The 19,811-nt window shown below is 36.6% G+C and overlaps 1 protein-coding gene across 3 annotated transcripts in view; it reads right to left on the bottom strand.

Annotated features, from left to right (window-relative positions):
• LOC126470218 (ATP-dependent helicase brm) overlaps nucleotides 1-18,278 on the bottom strand; it is a 386,916-nt gene extending 368,638 nt beyond the window's left edge. For all 3 annotated transcript variants that reach the window (XM_050097899.1, XM_050097901.1, XM_050097900.1), the window contains exon 1: nucleotides 18,146-18,278. The gene's annotated coding sequence lies outside the window, so the exon portion shown is untranslated. The remainder of the gene's footprint in view (nucleotides 1-18,145) is intronic.
• Nucleotides 18,279-19,811: the final 1,533 nt, after the last annotated feature.

Genomic DNA, 19,811 nt, shown 5'->3' with positions numbered 1-19,811 from the left:
GTAGCTCTGCACTTTATGAATGCCAAGTGACTGGTACAGAAGTTTAAAACAATGGCATAGCTAATACACCAAAGAGGAGTGTATGTCTCATATCTGATACAGATCCTGATCCCAGTATTTAAAACAAGATAGCTGCAGTGGAGTACATATGTGGAAATTCAAGATTTTGAGGGAGTCTGTGGATGCAAAACAAGGTATTCTGCTTCAGCTGCTAGGCATCTAGACAGACGCACAAAAATTTGCACATAATATAAGAAGACAATCCCAATAAAGTCTTTGGTAGTAGCTTTTATCTAAAAGTACCCAACAAAAATACTAGGGTCATCTCTTAATGAAATATTTTGGCACTTACACAATGACATTTGTTGGCCCACAGAATACATAAAAATTTCCTACCTTCAGATTTCTTTAAAGGCCTTATGGGAGTAAACATTATACTTCACTGTGACCCATATAAATGAAACTGTTGTTGTTGTTGTTGTCTTCCGTCCAAAGACTGGTCTGATGCCACTCTATCCTGTGCAAGCCTCTTCATCTCCGAATAACTTCTGCAAGCTACATCTTTCTGAATGTGCTTACTGTATTCATCTCTTGATCTCCTTCTACATTTTTACCCCCCTCCCTCCCCCCCCCCCCCCCCCCAAATACTAAACTGGCGATCCCTTGATGTCTCTGTTCTATCAACCGATCTCTTCTTTTGGTCAAGTAGTGCCAATTCTATTCATTACATCCCCAGTAGTAAGATAAGTGATAGGGCCAGTATTGCCTCAGGTGTTCCTACATTTCTCTGGAATTCAAACTGCTCTTCCCTGATGTCGGCTTCTACCAGTTTTTACATTCTTCAGTAAAGAACTTGTGTTAGTATTTTGCACCCATGACTTATGAAACTGATAGTTTGGTAATTTTCACACCTGTCAGCAACTGATTCCTTTGCAACTGGAATTAATTCATTCTTCTTGAAGTCTGAATTACACATCATTTATTGATTGTTGACTAATAATGTCAGATTTGTGGCAATATCGGTAGGATTAAATTTTCACCGCATCAGATCAGTATCTTGGAAAGTGTAACTGCACAGTTTATTTCAATTGGCCATGGTTCACATAGACTACTAAGTTAGTACAATTCCAACATTCGTAACTGTTTAAAAATCCGGTGGTATGGTAACACTATCCAATTCTGGGTTAACAAAAATGATGAAGCTAAGTCATATGAAGCTACAGAGTTGCATAAAATTACGTTTCTCTGCTGAAAGGATATTGAAATAATTTGCTAATTTTTTGATTTATGAAGTTTTCTCTATGAACAGATTCAGTGCTCTCTTTCAGGCCATAAGCCAGTTTATCATTAACTTATGTTTGGACCTAAATATGGTTAACTCAGCAGCAACCTTGAAAACTGATGGCACAATTTTTTTTATTTTTTTTATTCCCCCCCCCCCCCCTCCCCCAAAACTATACACTGTGCATGGAAGGTTAAATTAAATCCCCAGTTTTGTTTCATTACACCAGCGCAGTTCAATACTTGGAACCATCACACCAGAACAATGTTGTATTTTATGGACATGTACTTGGAATTATTTCGTAAAATAGTGGGAAACACAAATACCAGACAGTCCTAGAAAGGAGCCACAGGACACTGATTTATGTTCCAATGGCAGATGAGATGCATTGTATATCATCATGAACTTGAAGTCAAAATTGTAAGAATTCATGGACTAATGGCCTAACAAGCCAAACAACATATTGTGACAAAAAATAAAAACACCTACAGCTGTCCTTATGATTTTAATTTATTTTGTTGCTACCAGTTTCAGGAGGAGGAGGAGGAGGATATTAGTGTTTAATGTCCCGTCGACAATGAGGTCATTAGACGGAGCACAAGCTCGGATTAGGGAAGGATGGGGAAGGAAATCGGCCGTGTCCTTTCGAAGGAACCATCCCGACATTTGCCTGAAGTGATCTAGGGAAATCACGGAAAACCTAAATCAGGATGGCCGGATGCGGGATTGAACCGTCTTCCTCCCAAATGTGAGTCCAGTGTGCTAACCACTGCGCCACCTCGCTCGGTCTACCAGTTTCAATGCTTCATTGCGTCATCTTCAGGCTCTCTTTGATGCGGTACAGGTTGATATGATCCCCATGTATAACCCATCAGTTGCAGCATTACTGGATACGCAGATAATGTGTCAGCACCCCAACCACCAACTGCCAATCCAATCATGGAGTGCTGACATATTATGTGCATATCCAGTAATGCTGCAACTGATGGGTTATGTATGGGGATCATATCAACCTGTACCACTTCAAAGAGAGCCTGAAGATGACGCAATGAAGTGCTGAAACTGGTAGTGACAAAATAAATTAAAATCATAAGGACAGCTGTAGGTGTTTTTATTTTTTGTCACGACAGTAAACGGCCGTTGTCCCAGAGACCTCCTGCTAAAAGGATGGACATACAAAAACAACATATTGCTCAAACCCACATTTTAACAAAAAATGACCAGTAAGGTTAAGAAGAGAAATTATAGCTTGTACAGATGTCTGAGCATCATTCATAAATAGAAAAAAATATTGGAAATAATTATGTTTAACAGCTTGTGTGAGGTTAAGAAATGATGTTTAATTTCAAAAACTCTTCTCAACTTCATGTTTGCAGTTCATGACATGCATGAATCCAGCTGTATTAGTTATGCAACAAAAATACATACCATTAGTTGTTTGTAATGGTTTCTTGATAAGTTTCACTGGCAAAGTTTTGCAACTGATAAATTGTTCTCTGTCATCAGTTCCCACGATGATGGGATAAGACCAAAACCAGTCTTCACAATAGGATTTTAACATAGCTGATATGTGTTCCTTCAAACAAAATGTCATTCATGAATTTCATTAACAGAACAGTTCGGGGTGATAATGTTGGCATTGGCTCACAGTAGATCTATGAAACAATATTAGGTGGCGTGCAAAGTATAAATGTAGGTGTAGAAGAAAGCCATATTGATGAAAGAGGTGATATTTTGGTTTAACATCTAATCAGTGACAATGTCATTAAGGTCACAGCACTACCTTGGACTGGACAAACAAATTTGCCATGTCTTACACAAATGTAACATAAATCTGTGTAGCAAAGGGTGGTTTTATATTTGCACCTCCCTAAGGCAAGTCCGGTATCTACCTTAACCACCTCCATTACCTGGAAGTTTTACTTTTTCTTTGGGGTGGGGATGGGGGAGGTGGACAGAGCAGGGGGAGGAAGGCCACAGAAATAAATGATCCAAGACTGAAACATTGAATTTTTAGAACAGTACCTGTGAAATCAGTAGTGCAACACCTACAATTCAATCCAGTCAATGATTACACACAAGACTATCACCCTCAGTGATCAGTTGTCCAAACATTATCTGCAAAAACTGAACACTCAACTTGGTTGCAGGCATAAAAAATGGAACCAACAAGTACAACAGACATAATTTGAAATGCGTATTAGGCCAAATGCAAAGTAATTTTTCTCATCTGTTTATCATTTATGCTTTGTTTCAATTTGAACCCATAATTTCCCCTTCATTTAGCTCTCATCTCTAATCTATTGATTAACAATGTCTCAATACTGTTCTCAAACTTGAATAACACAAGTCAGCACACTGTCACTTCCGAACTGCTTCTGGAACATTGTCTCTATTGTGCTTGGAACAAGACTTTTCTACTCCAGCAGTGCACCTCTTACTCTTCCTGTTTACCCAGCTTTCTCTCTGTCACAAAAAAGAACTTATATAAAGTCCAAAGGCTAAATTTTTTAAATGTCTATGTTGCATTGGCCCGTTCAGCTTCAATCTCAATTGTCACTAACTAGAACGATTCAGCAGATAATCCTCCACTGACACAATTATTGCTAATTTATTTATTTTTACAGCAACATCAAAATCAAATCCTCATGCTGCGTACAGGGACATATATATGAGCCCCTACTTTCAAGTGGGGAACACAGTAGAAGTATAACTCATTTTTATCTGTAAGAGCTACCGATACAAATTCGAAAGCTGAGGATCGCTTTTATCAAGAGCTACAGTTGGGTCATTCCATGCCAAGTGGTCTAGAGGCTCCCACATGACCCTCATGGGTTTTGATGAAATTTTGTATGAACATTCACACATGTTCTCAATGAACACTGGTAAAGTTTCAGTTTCAGAAATTCAATACTTTCGGAGATACAGTCACTTGTTTAACACCATAGCACAGCTCTCTATAGTGCTGTCCTTGAATTTTCAGCAACTTTGAGATGAGATATCTCTGTAAGTATTTGCATAAAAGAAACAAAACTTGCCCATCTTATACAACTTTTAGAGCTCTTTAAAGTAAAATCTTAAGAAAAGGATTTATGAGCAATTTTCATATAGATAATTTGAAGCAAATTTGGGCGAAAAAATAGCTGTTTGAAAAAAAACGCGAACTTTAGTTTTTTATATCTCCAAAAGTAATTGTGGGATGTACATGAAACTTTGCACACCATAACTCACCAACACAAGGTCTCAGAATATAAAATTTCATTCTCCTATTGCTTTCCATTATTTCACAAATCTAGGGTAAAGTTAACGATTTTTTAAAAAGTGCTAAAAATGGGTATTTTTAGTCAAATTTTTCAAAAAAGTGTTTTCTCCAAACTCTTCTAAACTATGGTCATTAGAAAGAGCATATTCTAAACTATCTAGAAAAGTGGATTTGGTTTTGCAATGCAAGCATATAAGGCCCTAAAAAGTAGCATCATCAAAGAGGCGCACTGGAAGATTGAACACATTTTTCTGGCACTCAAATTATACCTGAAATCTTTTATTTTGCCTTATACATGTTTATTAATGTCTGGGAAAAGTGAAATAAGAAGTCCTGATGAATAGGACCTAGCTTAAGTCCGAATAGCAAAAGAATAAAAATAGAAACAATGTTTTTTCTTAATTGTCACCTCCCCCCCCCCCCGCCCCAACTCTCTCTCTCTCTCTCTCACACACACACACACACACACACACACACACACACACACACACACACACACACACAATTATTATTAAGAATGAATGTAAATCGTAAAATTGATTTGCATAATCATCTAATTATTAGTGGCCTGTTTAATGAACAACACCAGCTTACTGATGGAAAAGAAGTGTATAAATAAGTTGCTATGGTCCATGGTGGCTTAATCACTGCTAGTTTCATTTCACCTGAGAAAACCAGCATTCCCATTGCCGTAGGGGCCACGCCCGATAGCTTAGCAACAACAGCCACGGGTGGGTTTCTTTACCACAGGATCCCAAGCCTGATAAGTTTTTTTTTTACACAGGTTCCCAAGCCTGATAGTAAAATTATTTAAGTGCCCTGTGTAAAATTATAAGGCACTCTTGGGTTCCTTAATTTGTTTCCTCTAACCAATTTCAATTTTTGATATGCTACATTAATTTTCTGGTGAATATCAAGAGGAATGGTGTATTGCCGGCCAGACGAATTTACTGATGGAGCTGGAATAACTGCAATAATGTGGTGTTCCGGAACCCAGCACTTGTCACTTCTTGGTGGCCAATAAAATGAATTTGCTGGACCATGTGGGTGCATAAAGTTTATTAATGCATCCCTTTGCTCTGTGGAGGTCTCTCAGATGTTCCCAATCCACCACACGTTTTCATGGATCCATGCAACATATTGTCCTGGTTGGAGAGCAGACATTAATATGCCTCCTTCATTACTGTGACCCATTTTAGCTAGAAAAGATGAACAATCATTTGAAACTCTGCTGACCTGAATTGTTGTTTCATCAATAGGTAAAAAGTGATGATTTTCTCTAGTGCCTGCTACAGTTTGTCCAAGTTTAAACCTCTCTTCTTGTGACACAATATTTTTTTTTCAATTTCATATTTACTGACGAAAACAAATTTAATTCCATTAATGTTTTCCGAGCAGAAGTGAAACAGATCTAGGGGAGTAAGAATTTGTCCATTAAGTGGCCGTTGCAAGCTTGCTCTTGCTGCTAACCACTTTATTGTACCTCCAATCCCATCACAGGGTGATTTCCCGTGACTAGTAGCAAAAAAATTCCATTCGGCTGTCATTCCAAAATCACTCTTATGATAGCACAAATTTAGGAAATTCTTGAAATTTTTATACTGAGCACTGGAGCCATCACTGAAATAATGAATGTGGGATATCTGTGCAAACCGTGCTTCTATATATTTGATGAGCTCCTTGATAAAAACGTGAACTGTAATAGTGTCATGCCGCAAACAATCACTGATAATGCAAAAACTTAAAGATTCTACTTTCTCATTTTGACGAAAGTAGATAATAAATGGATGAATTGTTGCTTGACTATTGTCAGCCTTGCACAGCATCCTGAATGATAAAAGAATAATCTTCTGCAAAATCCATTAGGACAACAAGCTCTTCATCTTTCAGATGACATTTAACGCCTTTAAGATGCAAGCTTTGATGCTTGGCAATGTAATGATGGCATGACAGACCCCATATTTTATTTTTTACATTGTCAATAAATTCATCCACTACCATTTGCTTCTGGTCCAGCGTGGCCCGATCGGTATGTATCCATTGCTTAAACACAACAACTTCATGTGGCTCATGATCTAGGAAATTGCTGGCAATTTCAGATGCTATAGCTTCGGGCCCAGGACACCTTTCACAGCGATGTAGCATGCACTGTTTAGAGTTCAAACTGCAAACTGCCTTGCTGAGAATCTCCTTATAATTTTCACGTATACCAACTCCGCTAAGCATAAGCTTAACATTTTGGTGAATTGCACAGACGCAAACTGCAGGCATTCCAGCTGATCCTACTGTTACACACCATTTGGGTCTAAGTTCACAAAACTTTGAGAACCCTATTTCTGGACCATTTATATTCTTATAGATAACACACATTTCTCGTACATTGCAAAGTATAGACAATAAGCTACTATTTAATTCTTCTTTTGGTGTAAAGTCCTCATCAGAATGTGATGATGAGGCTGATAAAGCTTCGTCCAAGTGTTTGTTTAAGGTAGTCCTGCAAGCCGGACAAATTTTCTGACTTGGCTTTATGTTATTAACAAGCTGCTTCTTCAACATATCAGAAGCCTTATTAGCTGTTTCTGTATCAAGAGTGCGAATTCCTGCCTTAACATTATGATTCACCTTCCCAAAGGGATTGAAGCTTTTTTTTTTTTTTTTTTTTTTTAAACCTCTCATATCGTGTCAACAACAGGGCTTCATGTTGTAGGCAAACATGAGAGGTATTGTCCAGCTTTGCTTCAGAACGTCGGACCAACAACTCTTTTTTCTCATCACTAAAATCTGCAAACCATTTTAAAGCAACTTTTTTGGCAAAGAAAGTGGCATGACACTTTGTTCCACAACCTCCTTGCCCAACTGAGCAGGAAGGTATGCTGTTCCCTTCTGCATCCATCACTAATCAGTAACTAAATAATGTATTTGGCCTCTAAGTGCAAATTATAATCTACTTAAATTTCAGACAAATTGCTACTGAATGAAATTATACACAATGTATAATACCAATGAAAAAATCTAATAAGAGATATATGCTATAAAAGACACAATCAAAACATTTTTTTGTAAATTAGATTACATACTTTGATGGTCTTACAAATCACTTAACAAGCCACACTCAGTCAAGAGAACCCACTCACTATGCTGCAAAAACACCACTGAAATACTGATTGTTCAAACAAGGCTCACAATAATGAAACAATCTGATTGTTAAAGTAATTGTTGCCATTATATTTTCTATAAACAGCGAATCTTGTGCATTTTCTCTGTGAAACTAGTGGTTACGTATTTACCAAGGTAGTAGGCTACATTTAAGTGTGATTAAATACAAAATTAAAACTCTTAGATGTTTAACCAACCAATTTCACATGTTTCCATAATAACTTAAAAACAAAAAATCACAGGTTACAACACCTAGGTATTAAAATCTCTGCAATATTGATTGGAAAATTTACATCACTTGATGCATGATTCAAGCAAACCGATTCTTTTTTGGAAAAATGTTTTATACAATTGAATCCAAAAATTAGGTCTTCATTTTCCACTTGTAAATATTTACAATTCTGAGAAGTACAAAAAATATGAAGCTACTATTCATTGAATTCTTTATGATTCTCTCTCTCTCTCTCTCTCCCTTTTTTTTTTTTTTTTTACTACTACTAGTGAGAAGAGTTTTATGCAGCTGAACACTTACGATAAAAGCAGAAGGGCTACTTCTCGTAGTTTTCAAGTTTTTCTGACAGTCTCATTGTCTATTTACCATATCTTTTTACTTCAATTATTCAAGGCACTAATAAACATTTATTAGGCATAATAAAAGGTTTCAGGTATAATTTGAGTGCCAGAAAAATGTGTTCAAACTTCCAGTGCGCCTCTTTGATGATGCTACTTTTTAGGGCCTTATATGCTTGCATTGCAAAACCAAATCCACTTTTCTAGATAGTTTAGAATATGCTCTTTCTAATGACCATAGTTTAGAAGAGTTTGGAGAAAACACTTTTCTGAAAAATTTGACTAAAAATACCCATTTTTAGCACTTTTTGAAAAATCGTCAACTTCACCCTAGATTTGTGAAATAATGGAAAGCAATAGGAGAACGAAATTTTATATTCTGAGACCTTGTGTTGGTGAGGTATGGTGTGCAAAGTTTCATGTACATCCCACAATTACTTATGGAGATTTAAAAAACTAAAAGTTCGCGTTTTTTTTCAAACAGCTATTTTTTCGTCCAACTTTGCTTCAAATTATCTATATGAAAATTGCTCAGAAATCCTTTTCTTAAGATTTTACTTTAAAGAGCTCTAAAAGTTGTATGAGATGGCCAAGTTTTGTTTCTTTCATGCAAATACTTACAGAGATATCTCATCTCAAAGTTGCTGAAAATTCAAGGACGCACTATAGAAAGCTGTGCTATGGTCTTAAACAAGTGACTGTATCTCCAAAAGTATTGAATTTCCAAAACTGAAACTTCACCAGTGTTCATTGAGAACATGTGTCAATGTTCATACAAAATTTCATCAAAATACATGATGGTCATGTGGGAACATTTCTCGATATCAAACCACTTGGCAAGGAATTGCCCAGTTACCAATTATGTAGAAGAGTTATAGTTCAAGGTAAAGAAAGAAGAAGACTAATTAGTAGGTAGGTATTGTATCAAAGGACACACACACACACACACACACACACACACACACACAGAGTATGCCACCACACAATCTGTCCTGCATGAACCAAGGTGCACTCACTGGTGAAACATTCCTATTTCAATCTCTTGTTGCACCTCCCCTCCCAAGCTATCACCCAATCTTCCCTTGCCCACCATGTTTCCTCTCATATCATCAGACATAGGTGACTGAGCTGAGAGTTAGTTTGGACTGCTGAACAATGTCAAGCATGATGCATGTTTTGTGCTCCAAGGAAGGACATTTTCCAAAAAATTAGTGACAATTTCAATCTCATTTGTGTGCTTCCCAACCTGTCACCAACCCATTTTCAGTAATTATGAACAGTTTTTTTTATTACTTTTTTAAATCCATATGGGTGCAGTATTTATCTGAAATTTTTATAAGCATATAATGTTTATCGGAAATACAGAAGCGTCCGATCCCACCCGTCTGCTTTGACCCATGACGTCACAAATATGGCGGAAACAAAAACACACACTTTCCACAAGAAGCCTAATGACACTAACGGGACAAGCGCGGGAAATGGGGTGTTTTGGGTGGTGGGGGGGGGGGGGGGGGCAAACTAAATATAAACAAATTTAGACGCCTTGCGTAGCTACAACGTGTAAGTGAAGACAGCCATGCATGAATACCCACTCACCTCCCCAGGGGTCGAAACCCCTGCAACCCATAGAAGATAAAGATGCTTCAGTAGCTGATTAGTGTTTTTTGTCTTAAAAAAAAAAAAAAAAAAAAAAAAAAAAAAAAAAAAAAAAAAAAAAAAAAAAAAAAAAAAATCTCACGGGATAGAACGAACAGATCAGAAAGATAAATATAATAAACTAAAACAGAAATTCGAGGAAACTGATAATTAAAATAAGTAATAAGTGTTTTTAAATAAAAAAAAAAATCTCACGAGATAGAACGAACAGATCAGAAAAGTAAATAAAATAAGATAAAACGGAACTGGAGACAGCCACACTCAAACCAAACTCCACGCCGTCATGATGTCACACGCGACAACACCCTTATGTCACGGGTCAAAGCCGAAGCGTTGGATCGGACGCTTCTGTCGACCCTGTTTATCTTCAAAACAATGAAAAGGTCATAATGGAATAACAACATTGAAAGGGTAGATTGCTACTCATAACACAGACGATGCTTTGAGTTTGCTGACAGACACAACAAAAAACAATACTAGAAATATTTAAGCTTTTGGACAAGATCCTTCCTCAGAATTAGAGCTCTCAAACATTCACACACACACACATATACGATTACTGTCTCTGGGCACTAAGGCCTGACTGAACTCAGTGCCTGAAGACAGAGGCCATGCTAGTGATAATTGTTCTTGTGTGAGAGTTTTTCCACTTCCAAACAAAAACTTTGTCCACAATCCGAAATATATCTAGTATTATTTTCATTGTGCCTGTGTGAGACTCAATGCTTCCTCTTTGCAGTGAGCACCAATTTATTCCTTCCACTGAGAGAAAACAGTTATACAAAACAGTAATACATAAATCACATCTCCAAATCATCTAAAAACAAGGAAGGGGGACCATGGGGAAATGTTCTGTTCACAACGAAATCAAACTCAAATTGGAGAGGCATGGGAAAGGAAATCAGACATGTCCTCCCTCACAATAACAACCTCAGCTCATTAGTTTGTTAGTTGGTTGCTTGTTCCATTGATCAATTGCACGGTATGGTAGCCGTTATGATGTGGAATGTATCAAGTGCACAAGAAATTTACATATGAAACAACATTTTTCACACACACACACATATATATATATATATATATATCTGTGTGTGTGTGTGTGTGTGTGTGTGTGTGTGTGTGTGTGTGTGTGTGTGTGTGCGCGCGCGCGCGCGCGCGTGTATACCCCTCCTTTTTTTCCCCCTAAGATAAGTCTTTCCGCTCCCGGGATTGGAATGACTCCTTACCCTCTCCCTTAAAACCCACATCCTTTCGTCTTTCCCTCTCCTTCCCTCTTTCCTGACGAAGCAACCGTTGGTTGCGAAAGCTAGAATTTTGTGTGTATGTTTGTGTGTCTATCGACGTGCCAGCGCTTTCGTTTGGTAAGTCACATCATATTTGTTTTTAGATATATATTTACCCCACTCCCTTAAATGGCACAAAATGCATATACTATATTTATAGATTTATTTATTCCTATTCAAGAATTTATCTATGGTGTAGGAGTTGTCAAGGATATACGATTTCAATTTATTTTTGAAGCTATTACTGCTGTCTGTCAGACATTTTATTTCATCTGGAAATTTATCAAAAATTTTTATAGCACCATATTTTACCCCTTTCTGTGCCAAAGATAGGTTGAGTAAAGGATAGTGTAAGTCTTTCTTTTTTCTGGTATTATAATCATTAATGTCACTGTTGTTTTTAAACTGGTCCATGTTGTTGAGAACAAATTTCATTAGTGAGTAAATGTACTGTGAGGCTGTTGTAAGAATTCCCAATATTTTAAAAAGATGCCTACAAGATGTGCGACTATGAACCCCACACATTATTCTAACCACTTTCTTCTGAGCAGTGAATACTTTTTGTCTAAATGTTGTGTTACCCCAAAATATTATTCTGTATGACATCAGAGAGTGAAAGTATGCAAAGTATGTTAGCTTACTAATTTCTTTATCCTCAAAATTGGCAATTATTCTGATTGCAAAAGTTGCTGAACCTAGTCGCTTTAGAAGATCCAAAATATGAATTTTCCAATTAAGATTCTCATCTATATGTACACCCAAAAATTTAGTATGCTCTACCATGTCTACTGATTTCCGTTGTGTTATATTTATTGAAGAAACTGTACATTTTGCAGCAGAAAATTGGATGTACTGTTTTGTTATTTTTTTTTTTTTTGTTTTTTTTCCCCCAAAGTTTACAGCAAGCCCATTTGCAGAAAACCAATTAATGACTTTTCCAAAGACCTTATTTGTATCATTTTCAATTGGAGTCTCTTTTTCTGCATTAATAATGATGCTTGTATCATCAGCAAACAGTGTTTCAGATAGGAAGGGAGGTCGTTCACATATATCAAGAATAGAAGGGACCCATGATTGACCCTGTGGAACACCTAATGTAATTTCACTCCAGTTAGATGAAGTGGAAAACTTATTTAAATCACTTTACCCATATAAGGAAACTTTTTGCTTCCTGTTCTGTAGGTATGACTTAAACCACTCATATGCTATTCCATTTATACCGTAGAATTGTAATTTCTGTAACATAATGTCATGGTTCACATAATCAAATGCTTTGAACAAGTAACAGAAAAATTCCTATTGGTGACATTTTATTATTTAAAGACTCTATTATGTGGACAGAGAAATTGTATATTGCTGTCTCAGTTGAACAGCATATTTGAAATCCGAACTGTGATTTGCTAAGTATCCCATTACTGTTGAAATGACTAACCACTCTTGAGTACATTACTTTCTCGAAGGTTTTTGAAAATGCTGTAAGCAAGGATACTGGCCAATAATTATTGACATCTGTGGTGTCCCCCTTTTTGTAGAGAGGCCTGACAATGGCATATTTTAACCTATCTGGGAAAATACCTTGAGTTAGTGATGCATTACATATGTGACTCAGAACATCAGCTGTAATTGCTCCACATTGTTTTAATATCTTAATAGAGATGTCATCTACTCCAATAGAACATTTATTTTTTAAAGATTTAATAATTTTACTTATTTCAGAAGAGGTTGTTAGGTGAAACTTAATCTGACTAAATATTTTCAAAACAGACTCTTCCATGTACTGCCTGGCTTTTTCTTTTGAACTTCACCAATTTTTTGTCCTACACTTAAGAAATGGTTGTTAAATACAGTAGCTACTTGTGTACTGTTGGTTAGGATGGTCTCGTTCTCTTTAATAGTAATACTACCTACCCCAGTGGTTACTTTTCCTGTCTCCCTTCTAATAACATTACATATTGATTTGATTTTATTGTTGGAGTTGTTAATTTCTTCTCTAACATACATATTTCTAGATTTCCTCACAACTTTTCTCAGTATGTTACAATAATTTTTATAGTATAAAAGTACTTCTGGATCTTTACTAGTTCTTGCTGTCTCATACAGTTTTCTTTTTTTCCTGAAGACACTTTAATACCAGTTGTAATCCACGGTTTCTTTGAAAAGTGTGTGGTGTTACATTTAGTAATTTTCTTTAGGAAACAATGTTCAAAAAGGGATATAAATTTATCAAGAAATATGTTGCATTTATCATTAGCATTTGGCTCATTCTATACATCTCCCCAATTAACACTTCTTAAGCTTTCTCTGAAGTTCTCTATAAATACCGGGTTGAGCAACCTCACACTTTTACATAATGGTTTCCAAACTGTACACCCTGTTAGGTTTTGAAAGTTAATCAGTTGTGCTTCATGGTCTGACAATCCATTTACCACAGGGAAAGCATGTGTTTGTTCTACATCCTCTTTCTGTACAAATACATTATCTATTAGTGTGCTACTGTCTTGAGCTATATGTGTAGGGAAATTGATCACTGATTCTAAGTTATATGTTGTTAATAACACTTCTAGTTTGTTTTTCCTATCGGAATTACCTAGAAAGTTTACACTGAAATCACCACATATTAATAACTTTCTTTCTGTCTGACAGACAACATAACAGCTCCCAATCTCCTAATGGGGACCTGTACACAGTTGCTAATGTAAATATTACATTATGTAGCTGAAGCTCACATGCACAAACATCAAAGTGCTCATCAACACAAAATTTGCTTACTTCTACAGTTTTGCTTTTATACCCTTGTTTTATGAAAATGGCAACTCCTCCTTTATCCATCCTAGATCTACAAGTGTAAGCTGCTAAATTATACCCACTTATACTGACACTATCCATGCCCATAGTTACATGGTGTTCAGACAGACAGAGTAGGCCCCTATATCAATCTCATTCTTATTTTTGAGATCATCTAAACACACTAATAGCTCATCTACTTTATTTTTTATTCCCCTGATATTTTGATGAAGTAAGTTGATACTGCCCTTAGCTTTACCCCTATTTACTGTACATGAAGTTTCTTTTATTCTATTTATCTTGATTGTCATCTTTCTGGACTTTGACTTTAACCTAAAAAAACCTGTCTGCCTGGACCCATTAACCACAGGGATCAACCTTTGTATGACTGTGGACCCCCTTACAGTTTCTGCTAATAGAGAAACTAAATTATTGTTCTCCATCCTATTCAAGTGCAGGCCATGTGTAGTGTAGCCCCACCTACCAATAGCATTTACTGGAACAACACTTATGTGAGATTTTGCCAGTGTCTGAAGCATCCTGTTCAGCTCAGGGTTAACATGCCTTGCAGCAGTGTTTACCCAGGGTTGATCATGGTGCTGAAAGACCTCCACAAACCCCACATTTGTGTGCTCAGTTTCTGCTCCTGTTTTATCCAGGTCACTCCTAATACTGTATCTTGGATCCATAGCCAGGTTGTTTCCTGCTCATCCAACTATAATTACCTGATCTTCCTTCTCAAAGTCCCTGCATAGCTGGCCTAAGTTTTCTGGCACCTGGCTGAGGCTGGCACTTGGTTTTACAAAACTTGTGTTCTGGTACCCAGCATTCAGTTTAAGTGATTCATGGAAAGCACAATTTGAACCCAAAACTCAGACATTGTGCCACCTCAGCAAGTTAAAATTAAAAGACAGGACATACTCTAAAGGCAAGAATCTCTAATACAGAAAAAAATTGTAGTACAGAGATCTACGTAATTCTCAAAACTCGCTGCCTTATAAGTTGCAGAGAATCAATTCACGGTTTTACTTCAATCAACAAATAAAGCCTTTAAAAATGGTCGAAGAACTATCCATTAATAAACATAAATTATGTAAGGAGGTTGATTAATAAACTGCTGAGAATTTGGCCAAATATTTAGAATGGTAGTCATCTGTTAATTATTAAAAAAAAGATGTGTAAGTGCAAAAAATTGCACCACACACACACACACACACACACACACACACACACACACACACACACACTCTTTCTCTCTCTCTCTTTCTATCTTTCACTCGCTCTCTAATGCAGTTGTGCAAATTGTCAATGATCACTCTTTTCCTTAACGCTTAGAGGAAAAAAAAGTTCCCCACAACTCAGAATCCAAACAAAGAGTTCCAGCTCACCAATCTCAATTTGTTGACTCATCAATATACATGTTACTGATTCTTTATTCAAAGGAAATGGGCCCATGGACTATATCCTTGACAACCATCAGAAACTGAAAAATCAATCCACATACAAATAACTTCAAAGATGGAAATGACAAAATAGGACCAAACAACAAGGACAATTGTGAAACACTATCAAAAAATTTTGACAGGCTCTTAAACTGTCCAGTTTCAACAGTTAAATTCGAATTTCCAGCAATACCACAAAATCTAGGGGAAGATTTCCCATCAACAGAGCAAGAAATTCATGAAGCACTCAAATCATGCAAAAACAACAAAGCAAGTAGTAAAGACTCCATTACAGCAGAATTATTGAAATGGTCGGAACCAAAGATTATAAATGATCTGCAACATCTGGAAAACTGAAAATAGCATTAATCCACCAACTACATAAAAAGGGAGACAAACAAAATGTCAAAAATTTCATAGGAGTGTCACTTCCACAAGTGGCATACAAAATATTATCAAAAATTCTCCTGGACAGAGTTGTAGAAACTTTACACTAACAATTAGGAGAGTATCCGGGATATTTTTGAAAGGAAAGATCCTGCACAGAACAATTTCTAACTTAAAATCAATAATTCACCACAGAATGTTAACCAGCAAACCTATAATAGTATCATTTCTTGATTTCAAAAAAATATTTGATTCAGTAGACAGAGAAACAATAGATAAAATCATTTGAGAATCTGGTGCTGAAGCAAAGTTGGCAAACATAATTTGTGAAACTAAGTTAAATTAATAGGAGAAATATCTCAGCCATTTGAAATAAAAACTGGTTTTAGATAAGGGGATGGTTTATTGCCTCTACTGTTTAGCTGTGTTCTAGAGAAAATTGTAAGGATCTGGAGTTTGGAGCTCAAGAATCACAAAACTGAACAAATAATTCTAGGAAGGAAAGCAAATGGAATTAAGGTAAACTGCATGGCTTTTGCAGACAATTTTGCAATGCTCTCAGAAAATCTGACAGACACAGTTATTCAAATAAATTAGCTTGATGAAATACTAAACAGAACTAGTCTCAAAATTTTAACTGAAAAAACAATATTCAAAACAAACATAAAAAATGCACAAAAATTCATGGAAAACAGAAATAGGTAAAAAGAGAGCAAGTAAGTAAACTCAAATACCTTGGAGAAACTATGCAACAGAATGGACTAGAATGGTTTGCAGTGGATGTAAGAGATAACCAAACAGAGTGAGCATATCACTTGACAAAGAATATTGACAACACAAAATGCATAGCTAAAAAAAAAAACAGTAACTCTATACCACAGTGGTATGGCTACAATATTTATATGGATATGAATGCTTAACAATGAACTATAAGCGGGACAGCATAAGAGGAACTTTAAAGATGTATAGGCCTAGTCAGAAAAATAATAGGTGAAATACAAACTATATATGGCTGGAAAATGAGAAACAATGAGGAGATTTACAAAAATATTGAGAAAATATCAGAAGTAATGACTAAACGAAGATTAATCCTTTCTGTACACCTATACCAGATGAATGAAAACAAGCTCACAAAACAAATATTCCTGTATTTCTGGAAGAAGAAATCTACAATAGCATGGATTACAGAAACAAGAAAAGATCTAGAAAGAAATAATATCAAAGAATCAGTGGATGGAAGAAAGCAAATGACAAAATGGGAAGAAGATGAAAGAGAAGTGGAAAAATAGAAAACAACAAGGAAAGAGGAGGAACTGAGACTGTTCTGTGATCCTAGTTGGTCGGCAGAGATTTTAAAAAACACGCTTGTGATAGAAACCATTGGAAGAAAAGATTATCATATAATTATATGATGCAACACTTTCGAAATGTTGAGAATTTCTTTCAATCACAAGGTAAACACTGTCATCCGCTCACAGCGTGTGTTATAAACATATTAATAACACAGCTGAAGTAACACTATTACAGATAAAAGCGGCGTACATACTATTTCGTATCCCACATATAACTGTGTTCCTACGGCAGATCACAGATTACTGTGATGTAATCAATATTCTGAAAATCCTACAGTCCCACGGAAGTTTGGTAAAACAAGGATCTCACCGTAACAGATCTTATCCCAATAAGTATATTGTGATATCCGATGAGTAGCTCTGGTGACTTACGCAACACGTCTACTCAATTAAATTGAAAGCATAGACACGAGCTTTGCTCCAAGTAAGACACCGGTAAACTGCCTATAGGTTCCATCACTGAGGCTGCGAAAAAAACTATTACGTTTTTATAGTGTGATATTCTGGACTAGATACTACTTCGAGGAAGCTATTTCATGCACTCTGGGGCTGTAAAGAATGCATCTAACTTTACGGCGGTGTTTATAGAAATGTTTACTAAAATTCATTCGAAATAAGATTTTTGGAGGACCTATATTATGATCTAGTATAATGTAATGTACGATTCCCAAATATTTGTTCAACACTTTCACGTCCAATTACATATCTGCTGAAATGCCACGAAGCACAGTGCAGTTTTCTCACCTTGTTTCGTTACCTAAAATGGTAAAAATTTGCCTAGCATACACGTATGTGATAGTACCAAAATTAACAGTGTCTTACTTGTAACAAAAACACAGTCACTGAGTTTAGTAAAATTAGACGGTACGTTCACTAAATCGCCAGCTATATTGATTTCACTTAAAATTGATTCAGTAAAATATAGTAAGCAAGGAGTCTCATTTCAAAATATTTACTCTGTGTTTACGCACCTAGTATGAGTGGCTGACTGACAGCGGAGAAAGTTTATACACAGCACTAACACTTGACACCATATCGCAACACAAACAAAAACAACACAGTCAACTACAAGCAACGCAACCGACACACCAAACGACTTCACAAAGTGCGATCGATACCAGAGTTACAGCTATTGGCAAGGGACTCCACAGTATACTGAATCCATAGATGATTAATAATAGAAGGCCACGATAAGCCACAGGACACTTTTTCTTCCAAAAAGGTCAACAGTACTTTAGCACACTCTATATTACTTTAGTAATTCAGAAACATATATAGTTTTCTTTTTAGAAGGAAGATTATGGCGTGGTGCCCAATTAGAGTCACTGTTATATATTGTTGTATAAAATGAAGAGCTGAGGCATGAAGCCCACAAGCAAAACAACCTGCTTATGTACGTGAAAAAATTAATAGATATCTCAATGAACCAACAGACTCACTCTATTTATATGCTAGATGTAAATCGCGAAATTTTCGGAACATTAGGCAATGCCAAAAATAATGTTGCAAACCGTATTTCCGCGGGCCATATACTTAAATGAAACAGAAAGGAATTGTTCCACTGTGGGCAGCCAAGGGAGCCCGGAAACATTGCCACACTGTTTGAACGAGATAGCAATACAAGACTGCCTCACGGCGCCTATCGGGCCCTATCTGTATCGTTCATACCGATCGGTGCGGTAGGTTACCCGTAGTGACGTCTTTTTCGGTTCTTTATCCGAAGTTGCTATTCTGTAAACTTCTGAGACCTGTTACCGATCAGTCCGCCCGCCGATTTTTGGTCAACTGTACCAAGAGGTTTTAGGTTTCGGTATGGCCCACTCGGTCGGTTCGGTGTGATTTATTTACACCTAGTATTTGTTATTTTAGGCATATTGAGTGGTTTTAACTTCGGATTTAGTGATTGCGTCACTGAAGAATCACCAGGATGCATCTGGGTGGAAAGTGAGTTCATAATAAACTGTTTTCTTTTGTTAGAAAGATGGTTTGTGTTGTTGTTACTGTGAGTGCTTGTTGTTGTTGTGGTCTTCAGTCCTGAGACTGGTTTGATGCAGCTCTCCACGCTGCTCTATCCTGTGCTAGCGTCTTCATCTCCCAGTACCTACTGTAACCTACATTCTTCTCGATCTGCTTGGTGTATTCATCTCTTGGTCTCCCTCTACGATTTTTACCGTCCACGCTGCCCTCTAATACTAAATTGGTGATCCCTTGATGCCTCAGAACATGTCCTACTAACCGATCCCTTCTTCTAGTCAAGTTGTGCCACAAACTTCTCCTCTCCCCACTCCCATTCAATACCTCCTCATTAGTTATGTGATCTACCCATCTAATCTTCAGCATTATTCTGTAGCACAATATTTTGAAAACTTCTATTCTCTTCTTGTGTAAACTATTTATCGTCCTTTCAGAAACGACTTCCTAACACTTAAATCAATACTCGATGTTAACAAATTTCTCCTCTTCAGAAACGCTTTCCTTCCCATTGCCAGTCTACATTTTATATCCTCTCTACTTCGACCATCATCAGTTATTTTGCTCCCCAAATAGCAAAACTCCTTTACTACTTTAAGTGTCTCATTTCCTAATCTAATACCCTCATCATCACCCGACTTAATTCGACTACATTCCATTATCCTT

The sequence above is a fragment of the Schistocerca serialis genome, chromosome 3 (genome assembly GCF_023864345.2).
Source record: "Schistocerca serialis cubense isolate TAMUIC-IGC-003099 chromosome 3, iqSchSeri2.2, whole genome shotgun sequence".
In the NCBI taxonomy this organism is placed as follows: domain Eukaryota; kingdom Metazoa; phylum Arthropoda; class Insecta; order Orthoptera; family Acrididae; genus Schistocerca; species Schistocerca serialis.
This window is presented reverse-complemented; position numbering and strand designations above follow the sequence as displayed.